Here is an 18546-nt window from a genome sequence, read left to right as displayed (position 1 = left end):
TAAATTAGTCTGGGACACACAATTAACAAAACTAAACTGATATTTTCTTGGTTATTTACAAACCGATTTTATTTTCAAAAAATGTGTTGAATAGACGATAGAAGACCACATCCAAAACTATAAAAAAATATATAGGGTGCTATTAAAAAAATTTAAGTTAGGGGTTGTAACTAAGGGATGATTATTTAGGGGATGATTTTTGTGTACGTTATATTAAAGTGTATTACAAGTAGAATATATCACCTTTTGTCCCATTCGAAAATCTGTATTCCTTTAAGAGATATAGCGTGGGTAAGTTAGTCTGGGACACCCTGTATTATATATTTTAAAGTTTTACTCATATTTGTTTGTTCTGAAGCTATTTCCTTGTGGCATTTTTATGATTAACTATTTATATGGGAAATAAGCCACAATTAAATTGAAAAAATAATTTTATTAACGTTTCGACGCCCAAATCGGGTGTCGTTTTCAAAATACAAAATACTACTAAAATAAACAAAAGTGTTGTTGCTAATGTTGTTGTTGAATCAAAATATTCTTCTAATAATTTATTTAATCTGACTCATTTATATTGACAATTCAGACATATATTATATATTTTAAAGTAGAAGACTTTAAAATGATATTGCAAATATTTATGAGTTGCGTTTCTGGGACGACTTTACTGAAAGATAGTTCATTCGATTACATGAAATTAACCAAAACTCAAGAATATCCGTCACAAAAAAATCATAGCATGTGATCTGTCTTTAAAAAGACAACAAAATGCAATGATGACAGTAAAATTCTCACGGTAGAGATTCCATAGTAAATCACGAGGGAAAACCAAGAAAAACCTCGTGATACTATCCCGTCATCGTAAGTATTTGGTCTTACATTTAATTTACTCTCAAGAAACTAATACAAAATTCTGACTTTAATATGTTTAAATTATAAATAATATTAATAATTCATAGATTTTCAATAAGTAATACTACAATATAAAAAATGTACTCGATATGTTATTGACTTACTAATCGAGGTATTTTCTTTCTATTGATTTCCTCTTTAACCTTCGGATGACCAAGCGGGGGAAATTGTGACCCCAGCTATGTTTTTCTTTAATAAATTCAAAAGTATTATCAATTTTTAACCCATTATTTTTTTTATTTGACTTTAATATCATTCTAGATATTCTCATATTTTGAAATAAAAAAAATTCCGTATATTTTACGAATAAAAAATATATTCTGAAGTTGATGTTTAGTAAAATACCGTCTATAATGTGTAATTCCAAGTAGTTTTACGCTAATGACGTCGACTTTGCAAAGTAACAAGACACTTACTCAACATACACACTACACATGACACTAATACTCATGTTGTGACTGGCTGAACATAAAGTCCATGCCATAAAAAAAATTAAAAAAAAAGCTTCATTTTTTTTTAAATGTCATTTCTGACATTTTTGACCTGGGTCATTTCCCCCCCCCCCTTGGTCATCCGTGTAACAAAAAAAGGTTAATCATCGGAAGGTTAAGTATGGGTAACCACATCCTACTGCATTATATCGAGGCATTTGCGCCACGTTTGGTTTCCTTTAGCATAATTAGAGCCGCTTCTTTGATTTTTCGCTTTTTACTATCTAATTCTTTCAGGATTATACTTGAATCTCTCCACTGAACTCTATGTTCATTATCCCATGCGTGTTGACATATTTGAGATCTATCAAAGTCTCTATTTTTAATGTAAGACTGATGTTCACTTATTCTAACGTTTAATGGTCTTGATGTTTCACCTAAATAAAATTGTTCGCATTCGCAAGGTATTTTACAAATCCAATTCTTTGTTCTTTCGGGTTCATTGTTAGGTTTAGTTTTAGATAGAATAGATTCCAATGTGTTTGTTGTTTTGAATGTTGTTGAAATGTTATAGCTATTTGTATAACAAGGGAGGAAAGTGTAACTTTTCCTCCCGAGAATGAAGTTTACTGCCCGACGCGTAGCGGAGGGCAGTAATCATTCAAGGGAGGAAAAGGCACTTTACTCCCATGTTATACATATGGTTTTTCCACCTTCCTCAAATAACAAGTAATTTTTTCATTTTTACTTAATTTATTTATGTAACTAACCAACAAAATTTATTAGAACTAAAACAACAAGTAGGTACAATGTAACTGTCAACTGTCAAATATAAGTCAAATTATTAATGTTAAATCATTGTTAAATCAAAATAACAATTTACTGTTTTTTACCATTCTGCAAAATAGAGGGTGTTTTATAAATAAACGTTAAAATGTATAGATACTTCGTAATAGAAAATAGATATTATACAGGGCGTCAATAAGTTATATTTCATGAATGAAATACTATGACGTCACTTTTACTTTTCCTCCCTAGGGAGGAAAAATATTTTCCTCCCTAGGGAGGAAAAGTACAACTTTGCTCCCTACAATCAGGTCCGGAAAAGTATACTTTCGGTAGAGGTAGGTGGAAAAATTTATTTCCTATTGTTTTAAGTTTCTCGAATAGTCCTTTTATATATGGTATTGATATTTTCCTCGTATTATTTCTTGTGAATGTTGTAGCGTCCCGTTCTAAGTTATTCTGTTCCATTCGATCCAATCTTGACAATTCCTTACGTATAAACGTTAAAGGATAATCATTTTTTAATAAAACAAATGTCAACAGTTGTTTTTCTTCTAAAAATGAATTTTCGTTAGAACAAGTAATTTTGGCTCTATAATATAAGGATTCAATGATTCCCTTTTTAACGTTGATGTTGTGATTTGATTTGTAATTGAGATATCTGTTGGTGTGTGTTTGTTTTCTATACACTTGAGTCTCATATCCAGTATCCTTCTTTGAGACTAAAACATCGAGGAAAGGCAAGGTGTTATTGCATTCCTTTTCCATTGTAAATTTTATTGTCTCTTCTTGTTCGTTTATAATATTCAGGAATGTATCCAATAATTCTGATCTATGAGGCCATATTGAAAACATATCATCTACATATCTCCACCATACTGTGCGTTTTAAATTTTGTTTAGAAATGATATTGTGCAGTTTCGAAATTCTCCATAAATATATTAGCCAATGATGGAGATTAGTTAAATATTAAACGTTAATAAAATTACTTTTTTCAATTTAATTATGGCTTATTTCCCATATAAATAGTTACTCATATTTTGAGTACATTGGTTTGAGTGGAATGCCAATGGGCTTCTACAACATAAAAACGAACTGCAAGCTATCCTAGATACAGAAGAAGTTGATTTATGTCTCATATATGAAACACATTTCACAAAACAATCTTTTATAAAGTTTAGAGGATACAGGGTATACCACGCTACACATCCTGACAATGCAGAAAAAGGAGGCAGCGCACTATCAATAAAAGATAACATTGAATATTATGAGGAGCTAAAATATGAAACAGAACACATACAAGCAACTATGGTATGTGTTAAACTCAAAACTAATTGCGAGGTTAATGTAAGCTCAATTTGTAGCCCCCCTAGGCATTCCATTAAAAAAGAACAGTATGTAGAATATTTGAAAATTTGCCGAAAACATATATCATTGGAGGTGACTTTAATGCAAAGCACACCCAATGGGATCAAAATTAACAAAAACTAAAGGAAAAGAGTTACTGGCAGCCATAAAAGAACAGAAATGTGAAGTAATATCAACAGGTAGACCGACTTATTGGCCAACAGATACAAACAAAATACCGGACTTAATTGATTTCTTTGTTATTAAAAATATTTCATCGAACTATGTAGATATTAATGAAGGTTGGGATATGAATTCAGATCATTCACCCATAATACTCACTGTGAGTGACACAATTATCAGAAAGGATTGTAACCTAATACTAACAAATAAACTAACAGACTGGGAAAGTTTTAGATCAATCCTTGAAGATATAATTGAATTAGCAGTACATTAAAAAAACCTGAACAACTAGATGAGGAAGTTGAGTTGCTTGTACAAAATATACAAAAATCAGCATGGGAAAGTACTCCTACTATAAGAGCAAACGTCAAAGGAAACAACTATCCGAAAGAAATTAAAAAGTTAATTAAAGGGAAAATAAAACTTAGAAGGAAGTGGCAACAAACCAGAGCACCTCAAGATAAAACAAATTTAAACAATGCTAGTCAAAAACTTAAAAGAGAAATTCAAAATATAAATAATGAGTCAATCAATTATTACCTGAGAGAGCTGACGAATGATAGTAGCACCGAGTACTCTCTATGGAAAGCGACAAAAAGGCTAAAAAGACCAGTAACCCATTCTCCACCCATTAAACTAGAAGGCGGTAGCTGGGCTAGAAGTAATGAGCAAAAAGCAGAGAGATTTGCCACATATTTAGAAAATACATTAAAACCGCATGATGACCAAAATAATGATCAAATATCGATAGAGCCTAATCAGACAGAGGAGAGAATCAGACCAACATCCTCGACGGAAGCAGCCGATGAAATAAAAGACAATATAAATCCTAAGAAGGCACCAGGATATGATCTAATTACTGAAGAATTACTAAAAAACCTACCTCGTAAAGCCATAGTCAAATTGACCAACATCATTAATGCTGCATTTAGATTGAGATATGTTCCAAATTTATGGAAAATAGCTGAGGTTATAATGATACCAAAACCAGGATCATCACCAAATGAAGTGTCTTCATATAGACCATTATCACTTTTACCAGTGATGTCGAAGCTTTTTGAGAAACTCCTGCTAAAAAGAATAAAACCAATAATAGAAGAGAAAAAAATGATTCCAAACCACCAATTTGGCTTCAGAAATAAACATTCTACTATTTACTCTGTTCTTAAATCATTAGAAGAAAAGAAAGTCTGTTCTACAATCTTTTTAGACGTAGCTACGGCCCTCGACAAAGTATGGCATGAAGGTTTAGTCTACAAACTCAAAATTCTTATGCCTAAACAATATTCAGAAATTTTACAATCATATATATTGTTATGATCTGCTTCTTATTAATTTTATATTAATTATTATTTATTTGATTAATTATTTAATTGTCGCAAATCATACATAAAAAATGAATAAAAAATCTCAGGGTGCCTTTTTATAATATCAAGAAAATGTCTAAATTATCTTACGTTATACTTATCTTCTCTCGTGGGTTCAGTATCTCTTAGTTGATCCTAATCGGGATAAAATAGGGAAAAGAAATAAAGCAAAATATAAAATAAACATACAGAATTGTCTTTTATTTATCAAAATCGATACTCTAAAAATCTATCAAATCTAAAACCTGTGGACACAGATGTCCGAATGAAATTTTTACCACTTAAATTTATTCTAGTTAAAAAAAAAGAACAATTTATCGGTTTGTTCCCGATGACTTTGGTAAAACTAAATAACTTTATGTATTCGCAAGATTACCTATATTTCCTATTTACTTTTTGAAATATTGGAATTTTAATTCATATGCTTTTTACTCAAAATTTTAGTTTCCGAACGTAAAAATATCTTTCACATAAATTGACTGACCTTTTTCTTTACTCACTCTGATGTCTTCTCGTGACCCAAAACAGCTCTCCCTCGTTGACTATGTTAAAGGCTACTCATCAAAGCCCTCTCCGTTCTCCAGCTTCAAAACTATCAGCATACCAGCACCAATTCTCCAACAAACCGGGCCTCTTTTGACCAGTACTCGATTCAAACAGGACTCCAAAAATTATCTGCTCTCCTTCTCACAATAATACAGAATCAAAGAGGTATTTCGTCTCAATTTGATCTGTCTCTCGTTCCACTTTTCAACACTATTCTCCACTATCAAACAGCCACTGGTACTTGCTAACTATCTATCCACGAAAACGTCGAACTGCTCCTCAGCGATGCCAATAACATAATGACTTCTTTTTCAAACTCACTCAAACATTCCAACCACTTTTCCCCTTCCAAATTGCCAAGAATCAGAAACATTTCTCTTTTCCATTCGACAAACAAACAGTCATTCTTTCAAAATTATTCCGACCATCCTAATTACTTTCGGGGAACTCTACAACATTTACTTGGGGTGAAACAAAGATATTAAAATTCCAAACTTTCTTTTAAACCATTTTTCTAGAAAATGATAATTACCTCTACCTGTGGATTCTATAGTTCCCGTAATAAACAATCTTTTTCCATTTTAAACCTAACTACATCGTTCTTTTCACTTTAATTATTCACAAAAGTCTTTAATGGTTCATCGGAAAGCTCATAAAAAAAGAAATCCACTTACATCCAAACTAAATTCTAATAAATATTTACAGATCAATATACAGGGTGTATCAAATTTATGTGCCCGCGTTATTTAAAAAAATTTTAATTTAATTTTTATTTTGCCTTTGATTGATAAAATTGAAAACACAATAATATATATATCCGACAGATAATTCAGAATTAAGCAAAAAGACGTGCAACTGATCTAAAAGAAATCAGAGCAGGAGTCCCTCAAGGAAGCGTATTAGGTCCTGTCCTCTATCTGTTATACACATACGATATACCTGAAATGGAAAATGATACTATAGCTACATTTGCAGATGATACCGCTATCTTATCAGTAGGTGATACCAGCGAAGAAGCAGCAGAAAAATTACAGTTGGTAATAAATAAAATACCTAACTGGACTAAAAAATGGAAAATCAAATTAAATGAATCTAAATCTATTCATGTCAATTTTACAAATAAAAAAATTGAAAACATTTCAATTAGAATAAATGATGCCCAAATACCATATGCATCTTCTGCAAAATATTTAGGTATCACACTTGATGCAAGGCTTCGCTGGAAAGTCCACATTAAAAAGAAAAGGGAAGAATTAGGCATCCGTTACAAAAAAATATATTGGCTGATGGGAAGAAACTCTGCTGTCCACATATAACAAAATACTTCTATACAAACAAATACTTAGACCAGTATGGATGAATGGTTGCCAACTCTGGGGCTGTGCCAATTCAAGTAATATCCAGATTATCCAGAGATTCCAGAATAAAGTATTAAGGAACATCGTTGATGCTCCTTGGTATATCCGAAATGTCAACCGCTCCTTGGTATATCCGAAATGTAAACACGGCTTGTGTTTAATATAAAAAATAAAAATATTTTGAGTACACGAAATCAATTTTCGTTGGAATTTTCTCCTAGATGAATAGACGGAATGTCACAGCATATCGCAGACTCCCTTTCGTCTTGTTTATTCGGCGTCTCTTTGCCTTAAATTGTAAAAGGCAGACACTAAGGATGTTACCAGAAAGTGGTTTCACGATAAGTTTCAGATTTATTGTTTAGACCGGGGACTTCTTATTTCTCTTTAACAGATGTCACTACCGAGCGTCCGAAACGCAGAAATATTTTCATTATTCTGCTTAAATAGACAGCTTGGTGTCCTTTCGATTCAGACGTGTTCATGTAGCCCCTCTGAGCCTAATTGAAACATAAGCTGTTTTTTAATTTTTCATTTAATAATAAATTTCCATTTAACTTATTTCGCCATAAAACATAAAAACCAGTACCTAGTTTTACAGAAAAATATTGTGATAGATGTAACTCATAGTTAATACATTTATCCAGTCAGTAATAATGTAACATTGAAACGCAAACAACTCTTTGATGTAGAATAAACACTATTTTTTACCTTGCAATTACTGTAATACTGTTATATAAATAAAAGCTATGAAATATTATATTGCTAGTATGAATTAAAATGTTAGTGTAACATTTTTCACTGCATATAATGAAATAGAAAAAACAGAAAACGCAGGCACATGAACTAAATGAAAGAAAATGTTGGAATAAAACTAATAACGTGTTTTGTGTAGCAAAAGCAAAGAATTACATGGATCGACCAAGCAACATCAAACAATCGTGAACATAGACGTAGATACGTAAGGATATTAGCTAGCAATATTTTTGTATAAAGTCTTTTGAGTCTCTTTTACTTTTCCGTGTCGGGATTGTCACGTCTTTTCACGTGTGTACAAATGAGTACCATTGTTTCTTGTTGTATGCTAATTTGCTTGCTTTTGCTGTTGTTTTTCACTCCCTTTGAATGATTTTAGCGACTGCTGTATTCCAATCTTCTCTAGGTCTTCTTCTATTTCCTTTCTTTTGTATCCTAGCTTCCTATATTTTCTTCACAGTTGTGTAATTTATATGTATGTCTTTCATTCTTTTCATGTGTCCTCAATTAAGTTGTTGTGCTTCAATATACTCAAGTACTGATTTCGTCTTAAGATCTGTCCGTAAATCTGTGTTTCCTATTCTGCCTCTCATTGTCATTACTCTAACTATTCGGAAATATTTCATTTCTAGGGCTTGTATCTTACTCTAGTTTTCTAGCTAGTATCCATGATGCACAGCTGTATGTAAGCCCTAGTCTATAATATATGGTTTTGAATAGAGTTAGTTTGGTTTTCCTTGTAATTTCTTTCTTGTTTAAAAAGCAATTTTTTTATTGCATGGAATAGCTTTGATATTTTACTAATCCTCTCTTCAACATATTTTTCCTGCCTTCCATTATTTTTAATTGTAACACCCAAGTATTGGAATAGGTTTACTTGTTCTATTTTCTCTCCATTAATTTGCATATTTATTACGAGTGGTTCTTGCGATATTGCCATGGTCCTCGTTTCATGTGTATTTATCTTCATACCTTGTTTAGACAATGCGTTATTCCAAGTCCACAGATTATTTTGGTTACACTATGGAGAATACTGTACACTACTTGCAATTTCTTTAGTTGCTGTGTGCACTCTTTCATGATTTCATCTATAAAGATGTTGAAGAGGGTTGGGCACATGACACTTTCTTGTCTTAGTCCTTCAGTTGTTTCCAATTCTGTTGATTTCATGTTTTTATGTATTATGTAGTTTTTTGAAACATTGGTTATAAACCAATATTTTTTAACCATGAAAAGGCACCTAATCTACAACATCAATCAGCATCTTATATTTAAATTAAATTTCCTAAAAGATAGTTGTAATCTAGATAAACAGTATTTCTTCAAATGTCAAAATAAATGTATTTTCAACTGAAATTTTGGTTAATTCCCGATAAAGATATACTCTCCCTCTCCAATGGCGCTACAACCCAAATCAAGACTTGGTCTCCTCCAAGCTATGCCTCCAACCTTGCCGGTCTTCCGCCGATCTCCTCAGGTTTTGACGTCTAGCAAATTTTGCAAGCTCGCTGCCACTTTATCCTCCCATATTTGCTGTGGTTTTACTTTTGCTCTTGCTCTTTGCATTTTGCTCTCTAGTGCTTTTTTCGGCAATTTTTCGGGCTGCATTCCTACTGCATGTCCAGCCCGTCGAAATTTCTGAAGTTTAACGAACTCAGATCTCTGATCTCTTATGAACTCTTTGAAAAGTTGGTAGAGTCCATAGTTATATCTTGATTTTCATACTCAGTTTTCGTTAATAGGTCAAAATTTAATCAAAGAAATAAAAGAGAAAATCGCAGAAAAACGAAGACAAAGGAAAATATGGGAAAGAACTCGCGCACCCCACAATGAAAATAGATTAAACCAAGGTACAGTTCACGGGCGCCCATATAAAAATTTTTAGGGGGGCAGACAAAGTGTAAATAAGTGAATTAAGTAATTTAGAGTGTAAACTAAACAAGAATTTTAAAAGTAAGATCCAACCATTATTAACCTAACCTAGCTTTAATAAAAATATATTTTAAATTACTAACAGTAAAACAATACTTGGACGGCGTTATGCAGAAAGCTACCAACCCTCAATATATCAGATATTGGGTTGGATGCATATTTGGACAACAAAATACGAGTTCTGCATTCTGTAAAAACCTCCTGCCTCTAGATTAATATATAACCTATAAAACTATAAAAATGCTAAGCCACATATTAAATTTATCTGATATTTTAATTTGCAGAAACCTACCAACCCACTTGGTAGTATACTTTTAATTTACAGAAACCTTCCAACCCACTTGGTAGAATTTTAACAAAGCGCCACTTGCATCCAAGTGGGTTGGTAGCTTTCTGCAAATATTGGGGATTTCCATTGTAACTGTACATTTAAATGTGCAGAAAATGTTTCTGTTGAAAGTCAAAAATATGAATTTGAGAGGTTTTGGTCGCTAAATTCATATGATGCTCAAACTAATTTTATTGCTGCTAGTGTATCCGAGATTGAAAAAAAAAAGGTCTTATGGTAGAAATATTGAAAAAAGGAAATTATTTCGAATTTTTTAAAATAATGGAAACAAAAGTGTGTAGAGAAATATTTATAAATACTCTAGAGGTAACTACATTTCGAGTAAACACTGCTTTAAAACAATTTCATGGTCGGGCTCCTATTAGTGATCAAAGAGGTTTAAAGCAGGGAGGCAAAAACAAATTAGCAGATGAACGAATTCAAGCAGTTGTTAGTCATATTAATAAAATACCTAAATACATCTCGCACTACCGTCGGGAACAAACAGAGGCGAAATATTTACCACCTGGTATCACTTTACAACAAATGTATGACATGTACAAGCAGGAAGAAACCAATCCCGTAAGCTTAATGTCATACAAGAACATATTCTACACGAAATTTAATTTGAAAATAAAGCCATTAAAAAAGACACCTGCAATGTTTGTGTTTGCGATACATTTAAAATGAAAAAATGAAAATAGATAATGAAAAGGATGAAGAAAAAAAAAAGAGTTCAATCAGGAACATACGAAGCATTTGCAAGTTGCAGAGGAGGCACAGAAAATGAGAAGAGATGATTTCAAGATAGCGACTGAACAAACAGATCAAGAGTGTTTAAGTTTTGACTTGGAAAAAACCCTACCGCTTCCCAGAATACCTACAGGCATCGTATTTTATAAGCGTCAGTTGTGGGTGTATAATGCAGGAATACACAGTGCTAAAGAAAATAGAGGATACTGCTACGTTTGGGTAGAAGGTTCAGCTGGAAAGGGCGCCCAAGAAATAGGCTCTTGCCTTATAAAACATGTTACAACTAAATTAACTCCAGAAGTCAAACATCTTACGCTTTGGTGTGATTCTTGCGGTGGGCAAAATCGAAATATTAAGTTAATACTTATGCTTAAATCAATTTTGCATGGGACACTCACAAACCTAGATAGCATTACCGTAAAATATCTCTGTTCTGGTCATAGTTTTTTGCCCAACGACACTGATTTCAGTGATATTGAGTCGGCTCTTAAACGACAGCAAGGATTATATACCCCAAATGACTATATCGAGGTAATGCGTTCTTGTAGAAAGCAGAGACCATTGGTAGTAACCCAAATGCACGTCGAAGATTTTTTAGGCGTAATAAACATTGAGAAAAAAACTGCTAATCGCAAAGTGACCGAAGATAAAGAAAAAATTAATTGGTTGAAGATTAGGTCAATCAAAATAGAAAAGTCTAGCCCATTTCGGCTAATGATACAAAAACACGATTTTTCACAACCGTATCAAAAAATTTCTATCAAAGATCTTCTCGAGGTAGAACTGCTAACGAAGAAATCTTTAGCGATTTAATACCACTCTGGCCTAACGGGAAGCCTATCGTTGAGGCGAAATTACAAAATTTAAAGGAAATGATGTACCTTATTCCTGTTGATGCATTGACTTTTTATCAAAATTTGCAGGGTGGCAATGTAACTGAAGATGTTGAGGGTTACAATGTCAATGTTGAAGATCTAGATTCTGAAGTGGATGAAGTAGATTAATATTAAAATTTATTAAATTAATACGTTAAATATTCATATCCTTAACTTCCTGTAAATAAAAATAATTTTTCTAACTTTACTGTTGTCTATATTTAATATTGTTGGTATTAATTTCCCACTTTGCAAAATGCAGAAACCTACCAATCCACAAAAATTTGCCATTTCTCTTTTTAATTTACAATTAAAATATTTAAACATGTAGAAAATACCAAAATATTTATCCACAGTCAAAACAAAGTTACAAAGTAGTAGCAACATATCCTACAGATTTTTTAAATCAATAAAACTTTAAACTTGATTATCTCAGTTTGCCACTATTGAGGGTTGGTAGCTTTCTGCATAACGCCGTCCACTTATCATTAAGTTTTTTGGCACTGATAAGGAGTCACGGTCCGCTGGGGCGACTAACCGTTGCTTCTTTTCGCAGTGTTAATGACTAATAGATAAATTCAAGTTTTTGCACCTATCGAAAAATACAGAGTCGAAATATTATTGTTGATATAAATAAATAACCGATAATTAAACAATTTTTAAATAATTTTAAAAGTAAAATAAAAATTTAAAAATTAAATAATTAATAAATAAAATAACAATAATATTAATACATAGTAATAAGTAAATACAGAATTAGGTCTCTAAATAAAAACACAATGAGTGAGCATAGAAGCGAAACTGGAAGCGAGGTAGAAACAGACGAAGAAACTAAACGGAAGAGAACGGAAGGAAACGATGACAGTTTTGAAAGAAGTAAAAAAGCAAAGAGAACACAACAGACAAAAGAAGCAGACAAAGATACAAATGCAGTCATGATTAGAATGATGAAAGAACTTATGGAGAAAAATGAAGAAATGATGAATGAAATAAAACAGGTCAGGAAGGAACAAGCCGAAAACAATAAGCAATTAATGGAAATGAGGCAAGAGAATCAAAACTTGAAAAGAGAAGTAAAGCAACTACAGGAAAGAATCGAATACATAGAAAAATACAGTAAGAAGAAAAACCTGATAATATCAGGATTAAAAATGGACACAAACGACGATAGAAACATTAGAGAAGAAATGGAAAATTTCCTAGTCAGAGAACTGCAAGTTAAAGTGAAATTAAGGAACGCCACAAAAATTGGAGAGAATCTCTGTGTTATAGAAACGGAAACAATGACTGAAAAAATGGAGATATTGAAAAACAAGAGAAAGTTAAAAAACCACAACGAACGCATTTACATAAACAGTGACCTAACGATGAAAGAAAAAGAAATACAGAAACAATTAAGCAAGGTGGCGAAAGAAGAAAGAGAAAAAGGAAAAATGGCAAGAATTGGATACAAAAAGTTAATAGTAGACGGTAGACAATGGAGATGGGATGAAGAGAAGGAGCAGCTATACGAAATAAAAAAAGGAGAAGCTGCACCAGGGGGGTCAAAAAAGTAAAAAATAATAATCAACATGAGAAAAATGGTAACGACATGGCTACAATAAGGATGATGAATTCGGAAAAAGGAAAAGAAGATAAGAAAGGAAATAAACAAATTGAGAATGTACTGAAAGTGAGCACATGGAATGTAAGAGGGACTTACGATGAAGGAGCATTAAGAAATTTAGATAAAATCCGAGAGAAATATAGAATCGAAATAATGGCCTTGCAAGAGACCAAGCAACTAGGAAGTAAGATAGTAAAAGTTGGGAAAAGTACCCTTTTTAAAAGCGGCGGGCCAAATAGATACCTGGGGACTGGTTTTATAGTATCAGACAGAATAAGACGAGTAGTAACTGACTTCCAAGAAATATCAGAAAGACTGTGCTATTTAAGATTTAGCGGGAAGTATAGAAAAATTAGCATAATTAATGCACATGCTCCTACAGAAGAGAAAGACATGGAAACAAAAAATGAGTTCTATGAACAACTCGGTGAGCTAATTGGGAAAATACCAAAATATGATATAAAAATAATTGTGGGAGATATGAATGCGAAAGTAGGAAGAGAAGAAATTTATATGAATATAACAGGAGGTAAAAGCCTACATAAAGAAAGTAATGACAATGGCAAAAAACTAATAGAACTTTCAATGGAACATAACCTTAAGATAGTAAGTACACAATTTGATCATAAAGATATACAAAAAATAACCTGGATCTCTCCTGATGGAAAAACGAGAAACCAAATAGACCATGTCCTCACTGAAAGAAAACACAACACATCTGTGACTGATTGTAGAAGTTACAGAGGAGCAGACGCGGATAGCGATCATATATTGACAATAGTCAAACTTAAGCAAGAAATTCCCAAGCTAACAAGAAAAGGAACACAACGGAAAAAATACCAATTAGAGCGACTCCAAGATAAAGAGGTAGCAAAAAGAACAGAGGAAGAGATAAACAAGAGATTGGAAAGAATCACGACCGGGAACCTAGAAGAGGAATGGGAACAAATACAAGCAGCTGTGATAGAAGCGGCAGACCTTAGCATTGGAAAAGCAGAAAAAGAAAATAGAGAACAATGGTTTGATGAGGACTGCAAAAGAATTCTAGAGCAGAGAAACAACGCAAAAATGGAAAATATTAGAAACAACACAGAAAAAAGTAACGAGTATTATAAAGAAAAGAGAAGAGAAGCTAAGCGATTATGTAGGCAAAAGAAGAGAAAAGCACTGGAAAAGCAACTAGAAATAATAGAAGAAAACTATGTCCAAAAAGAAGTTAAAAATTTTTATCAAGGAGTAAAAAAAACACGAGGGACTCAAAATAAATGCATAATGTTTTGCAGAAATAAAGATGGTATGTTGTTGAGAGACAAGACAGAAAAATTGGAGAGATGGGCAGAATACTTCGGAGAATTATTAAACGATAAAGCCCAAACAGAAACAGAAATGCAACAGCGAGGGCAAGAAATCGAACAACAACAAATACAAGAAGCGGAACCACAACAAACACAAGCACCGACAGAAAGGGAGATAATAACAGTAATAAAGGACCTAAAAAATAATAAAAGTGCCGGAGAAAGCGGAGTTCCAGCAGAGATATTAAAGGTAGGAGGAAATATACTGCAGCAAAAAATAGCTGGACTTACAAAGAAAATATGGGACAACGAAAAAATGCCGGAGCAATGGAACACAGCACTCATTTGCCCAATTCACAAGAAAGGTGATAAGACCATATGTGAAAATTACAGAGGAATCGCACTGTTAGAAGTGGTGTATAAGGTATTAGCAAAAATTATAAGAACTAGATTGAAAGCTTATGAATCAGAGATAATCGGAGAATACCAGGCTGGTTTCAGACAGGGAAAAGGAACAACCGATCAAATTTTTTTGCTAAAGTTATTGCAAAACAATAGTTATGAACAAAATCTAGGATTACATATGCCCTTTATCGATTTTAAACAGGCTTACGACTCAATCTCATGAAACGGGCTATACGAAGCAATGAGAGCACTAGGAATATCAGAGAAACTGATACGATTAGTTAAAATGACGTTAACCAACACAGTCAATAAAGTCATGATAGAAGGCAGTTTTTCAAATCAGTTTAACGTCAACAGAGGATTAAAACAAGGGGACTCCCTGTCAACAGACTTATTCAATCTAGTAGTAGAAAATATAATTAGAGGAGCCAATATCCAGACAAGCGGCACGATTCTTAACAGAAGACAACAGTGTATAGGTTTTGCAGATGACTTGGTGTTTCTGACGCGTTTAAGAATAGAACTTCAAAAAATGTTCAAGCAATTTGAAGAAGAAGCAGAAAAATATGGCCTGACTATAAACCAAGGAAAAACCAAGTATATGGAAATGAGAGGAGAAAATGCTGAAGAAAATAAGTGGATTACTCTAAGGACAAATGACAAAGATTATAAATTTGAGAAGGTAACTGAATTTGAGTACCTTGGAGTCACAGTTACAAATAGAGGAGACGAAGAGAGAGAGATAGATAAACGGTTGTTAAAAGGTAGTAAAGCAGTAGGTTCATTAAACGCACTGTTGAAGGCAAAAAACGTATCCAGGGCAGCCAAGATCCGAGCGTATGAAGCAATAGTGAGACCAACGGTGCTGTATGCATGTGAAACTTGGACAATGAACCAGAAAGTAGAAAAGAAGCTAGAGATTTGGGAGAGAAAAATATTGAGAAAAGTTTTTGGTGGTATAAAGGAGGACAACGGGGAATGGCGCAGAAGAACAAACCAGGAGCTAATGGAGATGTATAAGAAACCTAAAATAACTCAGAAAATCAAGGCACAGAGAGTTAGATGGTTGGGCCATGTTTTACGAATGCCACAAGAAAAAAACGTCCTAAGAGTTTTATCAGCAGGAGAACAAGGGAAGAAAAGAAGAGGGAGACCACGAAGGAAGTGGTTTGATGCCGTCCGGACTGACCTAGAAGAAATGGGTACAAGAGACTGGAGAGGACAAGTACAGGACCGCAAAGAGTGAAAGAAATTAGTCAAGACTATCGAAGCCAAGGGCCTCTAAGGCCTGTAGGGCTGTTATATATATATATATATATATATATATATATATATATATATATATATATATATATATATATATATATAAAAGATAGTTGTAATCTAGATAAACAGTATTTCTTCAAATGTCAAAATAAATGTATTTTCAACTGAAATTGTGGTTAATTCCCGATAAAGATATACTCTCCCTCTCCAATGGCGCTACAACCCAAATCAAGACTTGGTCTCCTCCAAGCTATGCCTCCAACCTTGCCGGTCTTCCGCCGATCTCCTCAGGTTCTGACGTCTAGCAAATTTTGCAAGCTCGCTGCCACTTTATCCTCCCATATTTGCTGTGGTTTTACTTTTGCTCTTGCCATTTGCATTTTGCTCTCTAGTGCTTTTTTCGGCAATTTTTCGGGCTGCATTCCTACTACATGTCCAGCCCGTCGAAATTTCTGAAGTTTAACGAACTCAGATCTCTGATCTCTTATGAACTCTTTGACAAGTTGGTAGAGTCCATAGTTATATCTTGATTTTCATACTCAGTTTTCGTTAATAGGTCAAAACTTAATCAAAGAAATAAAAGAGAAAATTGCAGAAAAACGAAGACAAAGGAAAATATGGGAAAGAACTCGCGCACCCCACAATAAAAATAGATTAAACCAAGGTACAGTACACGGGCGCCCATATAAAAATCTTTAGGGGGGCAGACGTGAAGATGTTGCACATTATATTTTGTATATTTTGGATAACCTTATATAGTTTAAAGCATCCGAAAAGATAAGGGGAGCCACGCCCCCCCTGCCGGTAGATATGGGCGTCCATGGTACAGCACGATTAAAAACTTTTTTGTACAACAATAAAAACACCGATATCAAACGATAAGTATCTACAAAATCTGTATGCCACGGAAACCCACGAATTATGAAAGGCAACACGAAAGATTAACTGACCACAACTCTTTAATCCGCTTATCCGCACCAGTAATAGACGATGGGCTATAAGTAATAAAGAAAAAGTCAGTATTTGCCAAATACCTGGAGGAAGTGTTCCAACCACATGCTCAAAACAACAAACCTGGAGCAAGTTTGTTGAACAAATTAAAACAGATATGAATCCGAAGAACTTCCCAAGGTTTGACTTCACTGCATGAATTCTAGAAGAACTTCTCAGGAAAGGAGTGTAATATTTAACACAGACTTTTAATGCTGTCTTAATAACTGGGTACTATCCATTCTTGTGTAAAGTAGCACAAATCATCTTAATACCCAAACCAGGCAAGTCTGTAGAATAAGTTATGGCCTATATGCTAAGTAAAATTATTACTAGACAGTTTACAGCCAATCCTCGTGGACAGCAGCTAACCACCTACTAACACCCAACTAACACCCAACCACCAGTTTGGATTTAGACAGCAACATGCTACCACTGAAAAAATTCACCGAATCTGCAATTCTATAAACAAAGGCTTAGAAGAGAAGAAATAGTGGTCTGTAGTCTTTTTTTATGTCTCACAGTTTTTTGAAGTCTGGTACACTGGACTGCTATACAAAATAAGACAGTCCTTCCTCTCAACTACTTTCCAATCCTCAAGTCCTATCTTTCCGACCGCCATTTCCTTATAAAAGTAAAGGATTAGTGCACTAATTTATATCCAATTAAAGCTAGAGTACCTCTGGGTAGTGTACTTAGACCTGTTCCTCTACCTATTCTAGACAGTAGACAAGTCCAAACATCATAACAGCCACATATCCAAAAGACACAGCAATCCTTCGGGTCAATCAAAACCCGTACATCGCCTCGCAACTGCTCCAGACCACTTTCGATAAAATAAAGATTTGATTACAAACATAGTGAATTAAAGTAAATGAAAGCAAGTATAACGTTCACTACTTAATCGAAAAGGTACATGCCAAACCGTCTCATTAAACAACCACGTAATACAACAAAAGGATGATGTAAAATACTTAGGTATGCACTTGGACAGGAGACTAACGTCAAAGAAATATACATATTCACGAAAAGAAAACAGTTGGGTCCGAAACTCAGTAAAATGTAGTGGTTAATAAGAAAAAGGTTACACCTGAATTTGCAGAATAAAATTCTAATATAATACTAATAATATGATTTCGGCGCCACTTGCATCTTTAACCTTATTTCAAGTAGCTAGTGATAAAGACAGTATGGAGCAACGGAATCCAACTGTGCCTAGTAGACCGAGTAACGACAGCCTGTAGAAAATTTGGATTGAAATTGAATACAAAAAAGACAAAAACGATGGTCATCAGCATGCACCAAAACAGAAGGGTGAATGTCGACGGAACAGATCTGGAAAGAGTAACAAGAGTAACGTACCTTGGAAGTAATCTTGATGAAACTTGTGACCACTCACTAGAGATAAAACAC

This window comes from Diabrotica virgifera, chromosome 10, assembly GCF_917563875.1.
Source record: "Diabrotica virgifera virgifera chromosome 10, PGI_DIABVI_V3a".
In the NCBI taxonomy this organism is placed as follows: domain Eukaryota; kingdom Metazoa; phylum Arthropoda; class Insecta; order Coleoptera; family Chrysomelidae; genus Diabrotica; species Diabrotica virgifera.
Note: the sequence above shows the minus strand (reverse complement) of the source record.